The sequence below is a fragment of the Diadema setosum genome, chromosome 10 (genome assembly GCF_964275005.1).
Source record: "Diadema setosum chromosome 10, eeDiaSeto1, whole genome shotgun sequence".
Classification (NCBI taxonomy): Eukaryota; Metazoa; Echinodermata; class Echinoidea; order Diadematoida; family Diadematidae; genus Diadema; species Diadema setosum.
In genome coordinates, this window is record NC_092694.1 from 8961355 (window position 1) to 8977376 (window position 16022).

At 36.9% G+C, this 16022-nt stretch overlaps 1 protein-coding gene and 1 non-coding gene across 2 annotated transcripts in view; one reads left to right on the forward strand and one right to left on the reverse strand.

Moving 5' to 3' along the window:
* The window catches only part of LOC140234029 (CYFIP-related Rac1 interactor B-like), an 83561-nt gene that overhangs the window by 19287 nt on the left and 48252 nt on the right, over positions 1-16022 (forward strand). The gene's annotated exons all lie outside the window — the stretch shown is intronic.
* On the reverse strand, positions 9138-9210 carry Trnas-gga (transfer RNA serine (anticodon GGA)). The gene has a single exon. It is a non-coding gene; the product is annotated as a tRNA-Ser (tRNA).

The following is a 16022-nucleotide window of genomic DNA, read 5'->3' on the forward strand; positions in this document are numbered from 1 at the left end:
ACACATTGTTCAAGGTTGACTGGTGTGGAATACTGTATACGCCATATATTTCATGAGTCTAAATTTTCGCGAATCGGGATTTCCCGACGATTTCGCGAGTGGTTAAATTCGCAATCGTGGAGTCTGTACTGAACGGAGAAGTGCACATGCGTACGTCACATTCACATCGGGATCAGAGTCAATATTTTCGCATGTCTTTAATTTCGCGAATAGCACCTGACTTGCGAAATTCGCGAAAATAAAAACCTCGTGAAATATTCGGCGTATACAGTACATCTGATATAGATTGATGGACAAGTTTTTGTTTTCCAAATGCGAGCACAGGCAGTTCTTTTGCACTATCAACATGAAGTATCAAAGAAGAATTTAGCCCCTGAAGAAAGGTATCTGTATACGTAAGAACTTTTTAAATTACAGCCAGAAACCATTGCCATTTTTTTTTTTAAATGTTATTATTTTTTTTTTTCTTAAACAGCAGAGTCAAATGTTATGTTGAAGTGCAGAATTCTCTCCCGGTTGAAGTTGACTTTGATGAATACATTTTAGAGCACAGAAAGTTTCACATGTATAATATAGAAAACACACACATACACACACACACGAATGGAATTTTGAAGGCTAACATATTTTTAAACAGGAGTATAAAGTCAGAGTCTAGTCGACGTAGATTGTGAGTAGTTGTGAGATTTGCCATAATGTGTGTTTTTGTAATGTAATTTTGTATTCTATGATTGACATACAGTCCTGTACCAGTATATATGCAAGTTTCAGTTATTGTTTTGTTTTTTTTTTTCTTTTTTTTTTTCATCAAGAGAATAAGTTTTGCCTTCAGTTACGGTATAAGTGGTTATTTTCGCGAATTTCGCGAATCACAGTTGGATTGTGAATGTAACAACGCGCGAAAATGTCGCCATACACTAGAGTAACAATACATGCAAGATAGCGTTGGTGTCAATTTGCGAAATCAACATCTCGCGAAAACGTCTGTCACCTTCTAATTTGCGAAAAATATCTGTACGCGAAAATAACAGCTTATACAGTAAAAAGCTAATAAACTGTGTCAGTATTTTTTATTTATTTATTTGTTTATTATTATTATTTTACAGAGGCCACCATTTGTGCTTGGCCTCTTTTTGGTAGAAGATTATTTACAACTCTTAACACTCGACTTGAAAGTTGAACATGGAAACAATTTTCCCCGACAGCATTTAAGCTGTAATTATTTTCAAGTCAGTGAGTCATAAATCATGTACAGCTTGTACATGTTTATACAGCATCCTACATGTAAACAGGGAACTATTTCGGCCATATGACAAAGTCATTGTGCTAGTGAGATTCCTTATACTGGTATGTAATACTTTTGAACATGCAACACTTTTAGTTTCACTCGATCCAGAGGAGCCTTATCTTTGGGAAAACAGCTCGAGATATATTGAGGACTTTGTATTCATTTTCAGCCATGCTGTCGATTATGATAACAATAACATTAGTGCGTGTTAATTAATTGTCATTAATTGCTTAATTTTCTTTGGTGACTGGCAATTTATCATAACTTTCTTTCTACCTTGTGTTATTTGCCTGATTCTTCCCCACACATTCTTTCATCAAGATGGATTGATTCACATACAAAGTACAGTACAGGCTGTAGAGCTTCAAGGAATTCTCACCTCCCCCCCCCCCCCCCCCCCCCCATTGAAGTTCAAAACCCATATAATGTTCTATCTTCTTATCATTATTATCACCTCTGAACTTGACTACAGGTATACATTAAATATATCAGGTAAAAGAAGATTAGATTCACCATATCTGGACAATATCGGGGGGGGGGGGGGGGGGGGTGGAGAGGAGGCTTTTGAAACAAATACAACTTTTAATCTTCAAAATGTGTTGCCAATTGAAAGGTAAAAAAAGTAGTGTTCTTGAATCTCAGTGATTTAGAGGCATTTGATATTAATCTACCACTGAAATAAATGACATTGTACCTCCAAAAACGCCTCAAATGAGAGAGAAGGTTTCATTCTTCCTGAAAAAAACACACCATACAACAATGAAAAGTATTACAATATTTTACATTATTATATTCAAGCCAAAAAATGCACCAAACCGGGGATAGAGGGCCACAGAGATAAGAATTGATTTGGGCTTTTTGAGGCTATGTGCAGAAAGTTGTTTGTTTGGTTTTTTTTTTTTTTTTGGTGAAAATGTGTGATTTGTAGAGCTACAATGTTGCCTCTGCCTGAGAATCTGCAGGAGGATTCCTGAAACTTTTATATAATGTCCTGATACTATTCTGAGAAGAGAATGTAACAGTCCCTGATTTGGGAACAGATTGTACCTTGTATCCCTGAGATACAACATGCAAGCGTCTAATTGTGACCCTGCACCTCAAAACAAACAAAAAGTCGCCAGACATGAATTTTTAGATTAGACCATATTCTGAAAGAGCAGACTTTAAGCTTTGAAATGATGTATAACTCAAATCAAATGGACTCTCCTAACCTATCTAAATATTGGAAAGAAAGCACAAACTCAGGAAAAGTGTGAACTGAGAAAAGAGGCTCTGAAGTACAGTGTCTATTCAAGCGCTTAATCTTTACCAAACCGTGCTGGCTGTACGATTAATGGGACAAAAAAACAGGGAGTAAACCACCAGAGTAACAACAATGAAGGAATTATCAGATTAAACTAAAATCAAGCATGCCTCATTAACACATTCTGTCTATAATTAATGCCAACTTTCAAAGCAGTAGCACTATCCTTTCAAAAGTTATTAGAGTTGAAAGTGAAGAGTGTGGACAAGGTTTTTCTGAAATGAAAAAGGGATTCTAAAGACACACCTAATCACACTATTCTACAAAAAATGTTCGAGATAAACTGCTAAAAAAACACATTTTCCTGCCCGTTTTATGATACCAAATTTTAGCATAATGTAAAAGAAGACCCGCTCTTTCAGAAAATATGAAAAAGTCAAGTTCGGCTAGGTTGACCCATTTCACTTATTTTCAGTCCTCACGCAAAATCAGTGTGTGCGACTTTATGTTCGTTTTGAGGTGCACGGTCACAATTGGTCTTTGGAGTCTCCCTGATTTTCACAGTTAAATGTTGGCAGCCGGCCCAGGATATGTAGGTTAAAAACAAACGAACAAACAAACATAGTGTGATATTCATGATTATCATTAACATTTTACTAGCTCTATGCATGGAGAAATGGGACTTCCTTTTTCTTTTTCGCATTGTTTAAATGTTGAACGCCAAGATTACACATAATGGTTCTGTCGAATGCAGGGGAGGTCATCTTTCATGTTTGTGCAACTGTTAAGTGGACTGCGCGTGAAGTATGGTTGAGAGATGCTTGATGATTGTGTCGCGTACCATATATGGCTGCTTTCAAAGGACAAGGAAATTGAGAAGCTGTCGGCTATTTTTTTTTTTTTCTCTGTCTTCTTTCCTGGCTCAAGCATGAGCATCGTGTGACAGAGAAGGAAGGAATTCACAGAAATTTTCTGTTGATTTTTGTCGAGGATGAGACCGTGTTGCCATACAGCACCGACTGTCCAGTCAAGGAAGTACAAGTTTGTATCAATTTAAAGGAGGAATGTGTAACCGACTTGTGTTATTGACGGCTCATGATACACGTACATGTACACAAGCACACATCTTGGTGTCTTCCCTTTATTTCAAGTTTTGACCTTTCACATACAGGTTGTACAGATGTAGAGCTGTGCGGAAATCATTTCTGTAGTAATACTTTTTGAACATGTTTACCTGGTATGTCAGCATCACAGTACAGTGTGTGAATCCTACATGTACTTCTGTATCTTTTTCTGTTTGGTATTTAATAGAAAGTTGTACGCACCCACACTGATTCAAATTTCACACAGAGTATCTGAAAGTGTATTATATCATATTTGATTGTGACCATCTGTTTGAAGGTGTATAGAAAAGAGAAGAAAAAAAAAAAAACAACCCCAACATGCACCAAGATTATTGAATACAATATCTTATCATTCAAATCAGTAAGTGATTCAAGTAAAAGTTTACATGGTTGTACAGTACATGGAGTCTTAGCATCAACTTCAACTTCAACTTCAACATTACATTGTAGTTTGTGACTGTTGGCTGTACAATGAAATACTCTGCTTGTATTCCACATTGATATGCTGCTTCATGTTTTTCTGCCCATGCCAGAGAGGCATTGCATAGTACTGCTGCACATTATGGCTGTTTCTTAACCTGTTCTATACTGAATTCTGAAATGCCCGTAGACTTAATACACAGGCCATCAGGTTCCCATACGGAGCGGGTTAACCTACATTGTATATAGGGTAATTATGTATTGGTATAGGGGGGAAGCAGAGGTGTGCAGATGGGGGCATGTATGGAGGATGCGCTCATCGTATTGGGTAATAAGATTTCCTGCCCCACCCCCCTCACCCATTCATCCCAGAGGAAATTCATGTTCACGACTACTGTAAGACGTTGCATCGCAACCCTTCTTGGATGCGCAGTGTACAGTGATGTACACATGTCAGTAATTCACTGTGTTCCTGCTACACACATTATTACACTGTACTGTGCCACAATTAGTTATCAGTTGGGAAGGGAAGTTTGTGGCAGAAAGCTGCACGTGATCACCTACCTATCACTGAAAGTGCAGTGCCACAAGAAGTTAAAGTTGACTTTGATGAATAGAGTAAAAATCAAGACTAACGAAATGATTGAAGTTTCAGTAAAATTGGACTTAATATAAAGTAGTAACTGTAAGAATTGGAATTCAAACTTTTCAAATATTGCTTCCAAATACATACAAATCAGAGAAAGCAGTCAAGTCACCACCTTGCAACCCTCTCATTTTTATTGGTCAGTATGAAGTCGTGTTTTTGGTCCATGATGTACAGCATTAGATTTTCCCCAAAAATGCCAGTATGGGTCTGCTGGCATTATAAGACCACAAGATATGATGTAAGGGACACACCTTAAGTGTATCAATTCAAAGGAAAAAAAGAGGAAATTTGATGAAAATTTGTGTGAGTGGAAGACTTTTGAAGTAATGACATCTGCTATCACCTGTGCCAGTTCAGTGGTTGGGACTAACTGTATAAATATCATGGATTTTGTGGATTATGGGAAAGTTTTAACAATCTGCAACTTTCCTTTTTTGGTAGGTTCAATTTGAAAAAATAAAAACAAACTTCTAAGATACCATCTTGTGTGCACCTGATTCTACCTCATTCATTAAAATCAACTTTAACGTGATGTAGAATTAACTGTTAAAGTAACTTGAATGAACAAGAAGTTGTATCTACTGTAAATGTACCTTGTAGTACAGGTTTGTATGCTAGGGAAGCATATTATTCAGCTGTTGTGAAGGTAGAAGTAATCTTTTTTGAACTTCCCTGTGGATTCTCATCAGAATTTAAGTCAACACTATTACATGTACCTTTCATATCAGACTGTCATTTTGCCAAATTTCGGCTTGATATAAATTGTCCTGCTACATATCTAGTGGTAAGATTATACATTTTAAATACATTATAGATAAATATATATGCAAAGTATAGCAGTACATTTGATAAACAGCATTTCGTACACCAACCAGGCTGCACAAAATGCTTTTTAACAGTACCTGATATGGATGGTACTCTACGTACAATGTAGGTCCATAGTTGTAGTTTTTTTATGTTAGGCAAGTGAACTTTTGACTGCATTTCCACTATGGAATGGCTTGTAGCAGTCAAATGCCTACTTGTATGGACAGGAGATTGAGTCTTTCCAGTATCTAAGAGATGGCTCGAAAAGTTCATGGTGGGGAAAGCCTGATACATCGTATTCCACCAGAGTGCATTGTGGCATCAGGGATATTGTGTTTATAAATTTGTCGCCGTGTGCCATTCATGCCCTCATCCAATCGATCGTCACAAAGCCCCAAATCTCCCCCTTCCGTCACCCCTATCCCTTTATGCTGAAACAATTCCCCGTATCAATCTCAACGCCTTTCGCCTGACAGTAATGACAATCGCTTGTCAATTCGCATTCACTTAATTTGAATCTGCCTAGCTGCTGTAGCTGCATACCTCTGTGTATTCGACATTGGTTCCTGTTCTCTGCCCTATCACATTCAATTTTCCGCAGAGGTTCTCTAGCCCAGCGCGGGCGGCGGATTGGAAGCACATATTGGAAGAAAATTGCTCAGTCAGGCACACCACATCTGGGTCAGCAGACCTGGGTCTGTGCTGAGCCGCAAAGAGGGCTAACGTTGCCAGGGCATGTACTGACATTTACAATGTATTTAAAACCCTGTGCGGTAATTGCAAACACATCCAGTTGAAATGTGGTTAGAATGTACAAGTTCCATTGTCATGCACATGTGTATACTGTTGTACCAGTGCTGATGTTGAACCAGACAAGTCAAGGACCCTTTTCCAGTGTAATGCTTTCATCTTTTTATCCCACACACTTCAAGCTGTACTACCAGGTCCCCGTTTTATCAAAAGATGTAATCATTTGTAAATCCCCTTTGTTTAATACCACATAGGCTGCCATTGACTTATGATAGAAATCAACTATATAATCAATTATAACTCTTCATAAAACAGGGCCCAGGTATCAATTAGGAAGATCTGTTATAAAACTTTTTTTGCATACTTACACATTGAAATTTACCGTACAGTATTTCATTGTAATGTCAGTTTGTGATGTATTGTACTTGTACTCTCTGCTCTGTTAAAAAACCATAAGATTCATTGTATTATTAAAGGGAACGCAAACCCAAAGAGCAATGTGGATTGAGTGAAAGCAGCAACATTAGTAGAACACATCAGTGAATGTTTGAGGAAAATTGGTCAATCGATGCAAAAGTTCTGAATTTTTGAAATTTTGATGTTGGAACCGCTGGATGAGGAGACTACAATGTACTAGAGGTTATGACGTGTGAGTGGACAACGATACAAAGAAAATATAAAGAAAATTCCACAAAAATTCATTTTTCATGAAAATTACAAATTCCATCAACTTGATACTGACATAAGGGTAGCAATTATTTCCCCTGCTTTCTGAAAGCAGTTAGTCAAGTGCTCTTTCATGACATACCTTGTTAGAAAAGTGAATTTTTGTTGAATTTTCTTTATATTTTCTTTGTAGTGTTGTCCACTCATACGTCATAACCTCTAGTAGTCTCCTCATCCAGCGGTTCCAACACCAAAACTTTTAACAATTCGTAGCTTTTGCATCGATTGTCCGATTTTCCTCAAACTTTTCACTGATGTGTTCTACTAATGATGCGGCTTTCACTCGATCCACATTGCTTTTTGGGTTTGCGTTCCCTTTTAAAGATCATATCATTTTGTTTTTGTGATCAGTAGCAGCTTTTGTGGATTGCCCTGACATTTAATTGTAAGCCTGCCTGATATCCAAAGATTTGGATTCTTCCTTCACAGGATTCCAGAATAGGATTTACAAAGAGCAATAAAGGGAAAATTTATATTGCAACCGAGATGTGGCAATCTGTGTGATAGAGGTTATTTCATATTTTCTCTACTGGGTAAACTTTTGAATCCTCTTGTTTTATGTACAGTTCAACACTGATCTTCACTGATGTGTTTTGTGTGTGTGTTTTTTTTTCTACATAGTAAATAATATTTCAGGGCAGTATACTATGAGATAGTAATTGTTGGGGGATAAACTCTGCACTGAAAGACATCCAAATGAAATTTGAAGTCATAATGGTGTACATGTACATGGGCATTTCCACAGTAAATGGGTAGTTTTAGGTTGGAAAAACATGAAAAATTAAAATTGTCTTCAGAGTATCCATATTTCAGAGTTTGGTTGCCTAATACCTATATTAAATATTTTTAAGTAGGAAAAGATAACTTTGTATTCAAATAGAGCTTGAGTGGGTATGTAAGTAAGACATGTGTAATAGGTATGGGGCGAACGCGTGTAACACATAGAGTAGGACAGAAATATTGAAATGATGGACTCCTCATACACAGAATACAAATATTGATTTGAAATCATCTGACACTATTTATTGTACTGATACATTATGATAAGAACAATTTAGGTTGTCCATATTTTGTGAAAACATACATTATTTGTGTCATTTTGAAGTGTGCATTCATGATTAATGCCAGAAAATTTGTGCATCATATCCGAAAGGCGCGATCGTGTTTGTACCAAGGTCCTCCATAATCGGGCGAAGTGTTGTCATATTCATATCTGTGTGGGTGCATGTGTGTGTGTGAGGAAAAGCCAAAGCTTCATTGCAATAGAGTTTCTTGAAATTCCAAAGTACATGATATGACATGTATCACTGCATTAGTGGTGAACGCATGTAACACAAGAGTAGGACAGAAACTTGAACTTTACAGAGTTTTTTAATTTCCAAGGTTAACAATACACTCCCGTTCTCCAGTATATTGTGTAGTTCATTTTAAACCACAATGTGCAGTATATACAAAGGCTGAAATATCAAAATACTGTATGCAAAGGAGCATTTTGCTGTTGTCATTGGGTCAGCAGTTATCATTTCGTGTCCATTACACCTTGATATTCCTAGATACACTAATGTAAATCAAGTGGATTGTATTTGCCGGTCCAAATTTAAAACTTTTTTTACTGATACAAAAATACATGTGTATTGATACAGTTTATAGGGACTAAACTAGAATTTCAGTCATCACATCCCAAACTCAATCAACACACAGGCTCTGGAAACAAGAATTAAAACTTGCATTGTTCATTTTTCTATTGCATTTAATGTCCATCAGCCACAGTTAGAAACATAAAGTAGTTAATGTACCAATAACTGATTTCAATGTGAAAAGAAACTGTTATTTGATAGTGCAACAGGTAAATCTGTTCATTTCAATTTACATTCATTTGAAAATGAATAGTTGTAACATTCATTAGGGAAATAATCCTTATAGGGAATCAATACACAAAGAATGACACTTTCAGAATTGTTCAGGTACTGTACGACAACTCTTAACTTTACAACCCATGAGGTGATTTGTAAATTAGAGAACAAAGCATCCTTTGCAACTGATTGACAATTTGCCCTACATCAATGTAAATAAGCACTGAATTGATCAGTGTTTCTGTAGTAGCCATGATATAAAAAATCATGGGTGTACATACTCGAGCAGGATTTGAACCTACGACCCCCTGATCTCCGGACAGGCGTCATCTCCACTAGACCATCGAGCTTCTGCCTGACAGCAGAAAAAAAAAAATGTTAATAAATCATGGACGTACATGCTCGAGCAGGATTTGAACCTACGACCCCCTGATCTCCGGACAGGCGTCTTCTCCACAAGACCACCGAGCTTCTGCCTGACAGCAGTGAAAACATCTTGACGGAAAAATTCCATGAATTTGAAAGCACCCTTTTCTTTGCCTGCCAATTCAATACAGTGTGCATTTTTATATGGTGTATAGGGCCTAAACTTGAATTTCAGTTATCACATCTGAAACTACATCAACATACAGGCTCCATAAACAAGAATTAAAACTTGCATTGTTCACTCTTCTATCGCCTTAATGTCCGTCAGCCATAGTTAGAAACATATGCTTTATCAAGAATAATACTGATATCTCCTTATACTTTCGGCTTTATTGCGAACATTTTAAATGGTAGGATATTGTGATACAACAGACTGACACATATGCATCGAATGTGATATCTTGAACATATTTTAAATCACTGCTCCCAAAGGTAAACTGGACCTTTAATGTAAATCAGCCACAGTAAGAAACATAAAGAAGTTAATGTGCCATCAACTGTTTTCAAAGAATAACACTTTCCAAAATGTTCAGGTACTGTCAGAGAACTCTTAACTTTACAACCTATGAGTTGATTTGTAAATTAGACACACACACACACACACACAAAAAAAAAACACGCACAAAAAAAACAAACCACCCTTTTATGTGCCTGCCCATTCGATACATACGTACAATGTATTCAAATGGTGTATAGGGCCCATTCTGGAATTTCAGTCATCATATTCCAAAACTCGATCAACATACAGGCTCTGAACACAATAAAAAGTGACATTGTTCGTTCTTTTATTGCCTTAATGTTCATCAGCCACAGTAAGAAACAAAGCAGCTAATGTAACAACTTTTTTTATTCAGTTGTATCCCTGTTTATATCTTGCTTTAAAACAAAAGGGATGTTAAGTATTGGTTTAGGTGATGACTCAGCTTTTAACTTTTTGAAATAGCATACAGGTTCTCTTCAAGGCATCGAAAGTTTACTTAAGTGAAAATCGGTTTTGGAAAGGCTGAGATATCCAAAAAGAAAGTTAAACAAAGTGATCCTAATAAAAGTTGAAACCCAGATCTTCTATTTCAATAACATTGGTTTACTTTGTGGCTTCATACCTCGGCCATTTGAAGACCATGTTTCATAAGCTAAACTTTGAATTCCTTGTAGAATTGTATGCTCATAAAAATTTCATAAGTGGTTTCTTAGTACATTGTATTAGATCTTGCGAAAAGTTAAAAGCTAAAGTCATACCATCTGATATACTTTACAACTTGAAGGAAAAAAAAAAAAAAAAACTGCTGTCTTGTGGTGCTTTGCTCCTCCAAGAGAATGGGATCAGGCATTCTGCACAGGATGTTATTTGTAGATTCTCCCGAGATGTCGTCTTTGATCAACCACATGAAAACTCCATGCCTCTTTTTTCTCCATTAAGTCATCATCCAGGATGTCTTTTACCTGTCAAAAAAAAAAAAAAAAAATTATATACATAATCAACAAATACACATATTGAGTTCATTTTATCAAAATTTTTGAAAGTTTGGAATATTCCTATATACTGAGCGCAGATAAAAAGATTGTTCAAAAGGCATGTACATGTCACCTGCAATTGAAATATAGTTGAACATTTTGCTGCATAGTTATTCCGTAAACCAAGCAATAAAATACACAAACTACAAATACAGTAGACTCTTAAAAAAAAAAAAAAAAAAATCTATCAACCCACCTAGCAACCTTTCCTGGCCAAAGTTTCAAAAAAAGGATAGGTGTAATTCTTGGTATCACCAATACCTAGGTGCCGTGCGGAGAGCAGTGTTTTAGATGCATTATGAGATAGCCTACGGGACAAACTTGACCTGGTTTTGGCTGCACATGCACTAAGATCATGCTTTATCTTTATCCAGAGATATTTTTTGTTGAAGATTTCTTCACTTTCCATCATGTGACCACCACATTTAAGCCTTGCAGTAGTGAACCACGACTCTAGTGACCGCAAATCAGTAAAACTTAGAAACTTTCAACTCTTTTCAGCTGAATTTTAACCAAGAAAAAAAGGGATGGCAATGGAAAAGCAGACGATTAACTCCCTTGAATCATTTGGGAACTGCGACCTCTACTTAGCGTGAGACAACCAGAAGTGAACAAGGGCACAAAAGAATCCCACAGTGTCTCTGTGACAGAGCTCTTCAGCATGCACAGAAGTTTTTTTTTTTGCACACTGACGATACAGAGAATTGATTGCAACGTCATGAAAATATTAAAAACATTCAAAAAGATATCTATGATAAAATCTTAATAAAAAAGAATATGCCATAGTGTAAAAAAATAAAATAAAAATGGAGGCCATTGGCTTCTATCTTTGAGGGGTAACAATTAATGTTTGTTTTACACTGTAGAAAGCAATTCAATATCTCCAACAAACATCCTACACAAATTGCTCTGCAATCATTTATTCATGTATGCACTATAAATTTATGTGCTTTAAAAATGAACAAGAAATAGTCCTGTAAATAAAAGGAACCTTTTTTTTGTCATGGTCTAAAAAAAAAAAAAAAAAAAATATATATATATATATATATATATATATGCAACCTTAACATATTTAAGAGTGCCAATGTAGCAGCCTTTTTGGCCAAAAGAAAAAAAAAAAAGATTACATAATAAAACGAAAATATGCATTCACACCTTATCACTACAAAGCAGACAGGCTAGGCATGATGAAGGGATGCTCTGGGCACTCAGAAAATCTCCACCACAAGCTGTAGAACAGGGCCATGCAGCTTCTATAAATAAAATGATAATCGTATCAGAAGAAAACCCCAAATACGCAAAGATGTGGCTACATGACAATGGACCAAAATATCATGGAAGACAACAAAATGAAGACTACAGTCTGTAGTTAAGTACCAGTTCTATGACATCTACAAATAAAATATTTACAATACATAATAGCATGGCATTAAAAATATGGAGGCCATGGCTTCTTTGAAAGGTATTACTGTTACTTGTAATGTCTGTTTTCCACTGTAGAAAGAGATTTCATTTCTCCTACACAATTTGCTTAGTGGTCATTAAATCATGTATGCAATACAAATTTACAATCTTCATTAAATAAATACAAAATAGCTCTGTACATAAACATAACATCGGCATCGCAGAATTTCTGCGAAGTGAAGTTGCGGAACTTCGGTCATGTCATATATTTATTAGAGCAGAAAGATTTGGGGCTGATTTCATCACAGGGATCGTTTTTAGGACACAACACAGGCCAGCAAAGAGCAAACATGGTGGATGGTGCAACAGCTGGAATGAGGCTCTGCACAGACAACTGTCCAGGCCACACAAGACAGGGTGTTATGAACAGATTGTACATTGAGTCAGGGTCGCTTAGCTCCAATGAGCCCCCCCCCCCCCCCCCCCCCGCAAAATCATAAAAATATGTATACACACCTCACCGTAACACTGGAAAGCAGACAGGCTGGGCACCGGCATGATGATCGAAGGGACGCTCTCGTCACTCACGACATAATTATTGAATCACCACTATTGCACTAAAAGGTGCAGAACAGGCCAGCACATCTTCTCACATAAGTTGCTAGTTGTCTAGTCTACATCAAAACATAGAAATAGAATCTAAATAAATAAATCACATCATGGAAATCCTGAGAGAACTGCAATGAGTAGACTGAGCTCATGTGGCTGAAAGACAACATCAACAACGTTGGAAGTCGAGTTTGCACTTTGGTTGCTTACATTGTTACTAAAATGTTAGGCAGAAATAAATCAAGTCAAATCCCGATGTAAACCTAGTAAATTTTCTGTTTTCTAACTTGTTTGATCATGGGTGTCTACATACACTAACGTTATCGTGTGGTTACACTTGGGACTCGTGTCACTAGCGTAGCGCTAGCCTGGCTTTCTAAATTCTATATTAAAAGTAAAACGTTACAGTTAGATTCTAACTGTTACAGTAGTTTACACTCGTACAGTGCGTCAGCTCACGATGGACAATGGGAGTTAAACTTGTATTCAGCCATTTAAAGTACCACTCTTGGCTTAGCTTTCGTTCATTGCTATTCTGTCACTGTCAGTTTGGTTTTATTTTGAAGAAAAAATATTACGAAAAGATGAAAAGAAAGATTATTTGAAGCTGGAAGCAACGAAGAATTTACTGACAAAAAATAACACATGTGGGACTAGGCTCAGTTATCGTCCGTGTAAAGTCGAAAACGAGTAGTGAAAGCTAGCATACAGAGAAGCTCAAAAGAATTTCTAATAATGCCAGCAGGGCCATTAATCCTAAAACTACGGAAGATTCTACTCTAGAATGCAAAATTTACCTTTTGTCAGCGAGAGTCGTAATCACCTCCGTCATATTCAGATCTGAGCAGTCGATGGGTTGCACATACGCAATGCAGACATAACACGGGAAATTTCATGCGAACGATACGCAACCTCGGACAGAACGGCGCGAAACAACGAGGTAAACAAGACATGGGAACAATCTGTCTGAGTTACGCGCGTTCAGAACACACGTAACGAAGACCGATTGGCGATTCTGTCCACCGTTCGTGCGTCCCACCAAGCGGAGCGTAACCACCGAACGCACGTAACATACTGGACAGAATTAGAAAAGGAAGCTGAAGCTAGATAACTAAATGTTCTGAAAAGACAGCTATGCTTGTGGCGCGAAACCGAAGGCAGATGTCTAACTTCAGGGTAGTGTCCGCGTTTCTGTGTTAAATCGAACGACACTGGAGTGTCTCAACTAGCAGTTACGTACGTTCGCGGCGTGGACAGAAAATTGAGTTTGGTAACTTTGAATACGGATATTAAATATTTGATTTAATTTTCTGTTGAATTAGTGAAACCTAACTTGAAACTGTCGTCAGCAAAGTGTATTTAACACAAAATAACTGCACTCTGACGCCTGGAAACCAAACGAAATTGAGGCCGAACGTACGTAACTGAAGTACGTAGGACAGAACGCCGATCTTTTCGGTCCAGCTTGCTTTCCACTCTCTCAAAACTCTTGTAATCGTTCAGGGCGAACAAGAAAATGATTTTTCGGTGCGTTGGTGATAAATTTTGAATTATAATTCACCCAGGATGCGTGTCTTCTAAGAAAATTTATTTTATACAAGTTGCAATTTATGTCAATTTTTATTTCAAATTTGCACATTATCAATAATACTAAATAAAAACAAACAAACCAGCACATCACAAAAAAATAACAACAGGACTCAACGAGGTTGAATATTTTATTTCACCTTGCCACATGTATTCAAGAAATAAAGAAAAAAAGATGATTCAAACAAATATTTTCAAATGAAATTGCTCCATGTCTTGAGTGCATAAAACTACCCATTTACCGTGGAATTGCCCACATGTACAAGTGTACATGTGTACATAATTATTATACAAGTTATGTAACACATTAATTGAGCTACATGTGCTGAACTTAAAAGATTTTTTAGGCAAGAATGAAGATGTACCATGTCTCGCAAAATGGAATGGATTCACACTTTTTAATATGGTTACCGTGACTATAATTGGCATACAATTTGTACATGTACACTGTAGCAGGTGTGTTGATTCTCTCTTCTTTTTTTTTTTCCAATGTGGCTGAGAATAAGCCAAGGTCATACAGACGTCTGTGTCAACACTTTCTTTGTTCATAAGAACAAAACAATGTTATTGTCACATTTGTTTGTCAAAACCTACAGTACAAAAGACACAATGTGTACCAGTGCTACAATGTATGATGATTTTCATGCACAGCTCACAATACCTGTATACGACATTTTATTCCAACATACAGTACAGTATGTGGTCTGCAATGGGGGTTGATGTACAGTACATGCGCACTATAATTTTACAAATCCCCCGTCCCCGAATCTGTGCAAAGCACACTTCCCTTTGCAAATTTGAAATGGGAGCCGAATGTGGGTTATGGGGCCAGGTCTTAGAGTGAATTGCATGTAGCGGTATTACTGCCGTCAGCCAGGTATTATTGACAGAGATTTGCCAGTAAAGCCAGCTGTCCATTCAACAAGGGACAGAGAGTAGAAAGCAGAATGGTCAAACTGCCATTGCCGTGTCTCATGTTCGACATTGCTGATTGTTCACCTGTTCTCGATGCAGTGAAAGTGCAGTGGACTGGTTGTGATGCCGCTTAAATGTTATACACCGTGGAACACATCACAGTCATATTGAGCCACCATCATATCCGTAGGCTATGTTCGTTTCATTACATAGTTTTTAATCAACTTCTGATTAGAGACTATTTATTTCCTAATCACCCATGAAGATAATAATCTTTATATCAATGGCAATCAATTTATTATTCAGAGCGAAACATAAAAGCATTTGTTTGATTGATTGATTGATTGACTGATTGATTGATTGATTGATTGATTGATTGATTGATTGATTGATTGATTTAGGCCAATTTAGGCCATTTATTCGGCAAAGTAAAACACAAAAACATGTAATAGTGGTATTTACAATGAGAGCCAGGCAGCCTTGAAAGCATCTTGTGTTGCATTAGGATGCCTTGATAATTTGCTGAATCACTTTTTTATTTAATCTCCTGCAAATACACTGTACATGTACTCTGCCATTAAAATGAAATAAAAAGAATCCCATTGAAAATATAAAAAAGAGTGCCTCATATACATTGTAACTAGTTCCCATGATCTCATTGACCCTGGACTGCAGTAATATGCTGTTCAGTAGAAAGAGTCAGTGT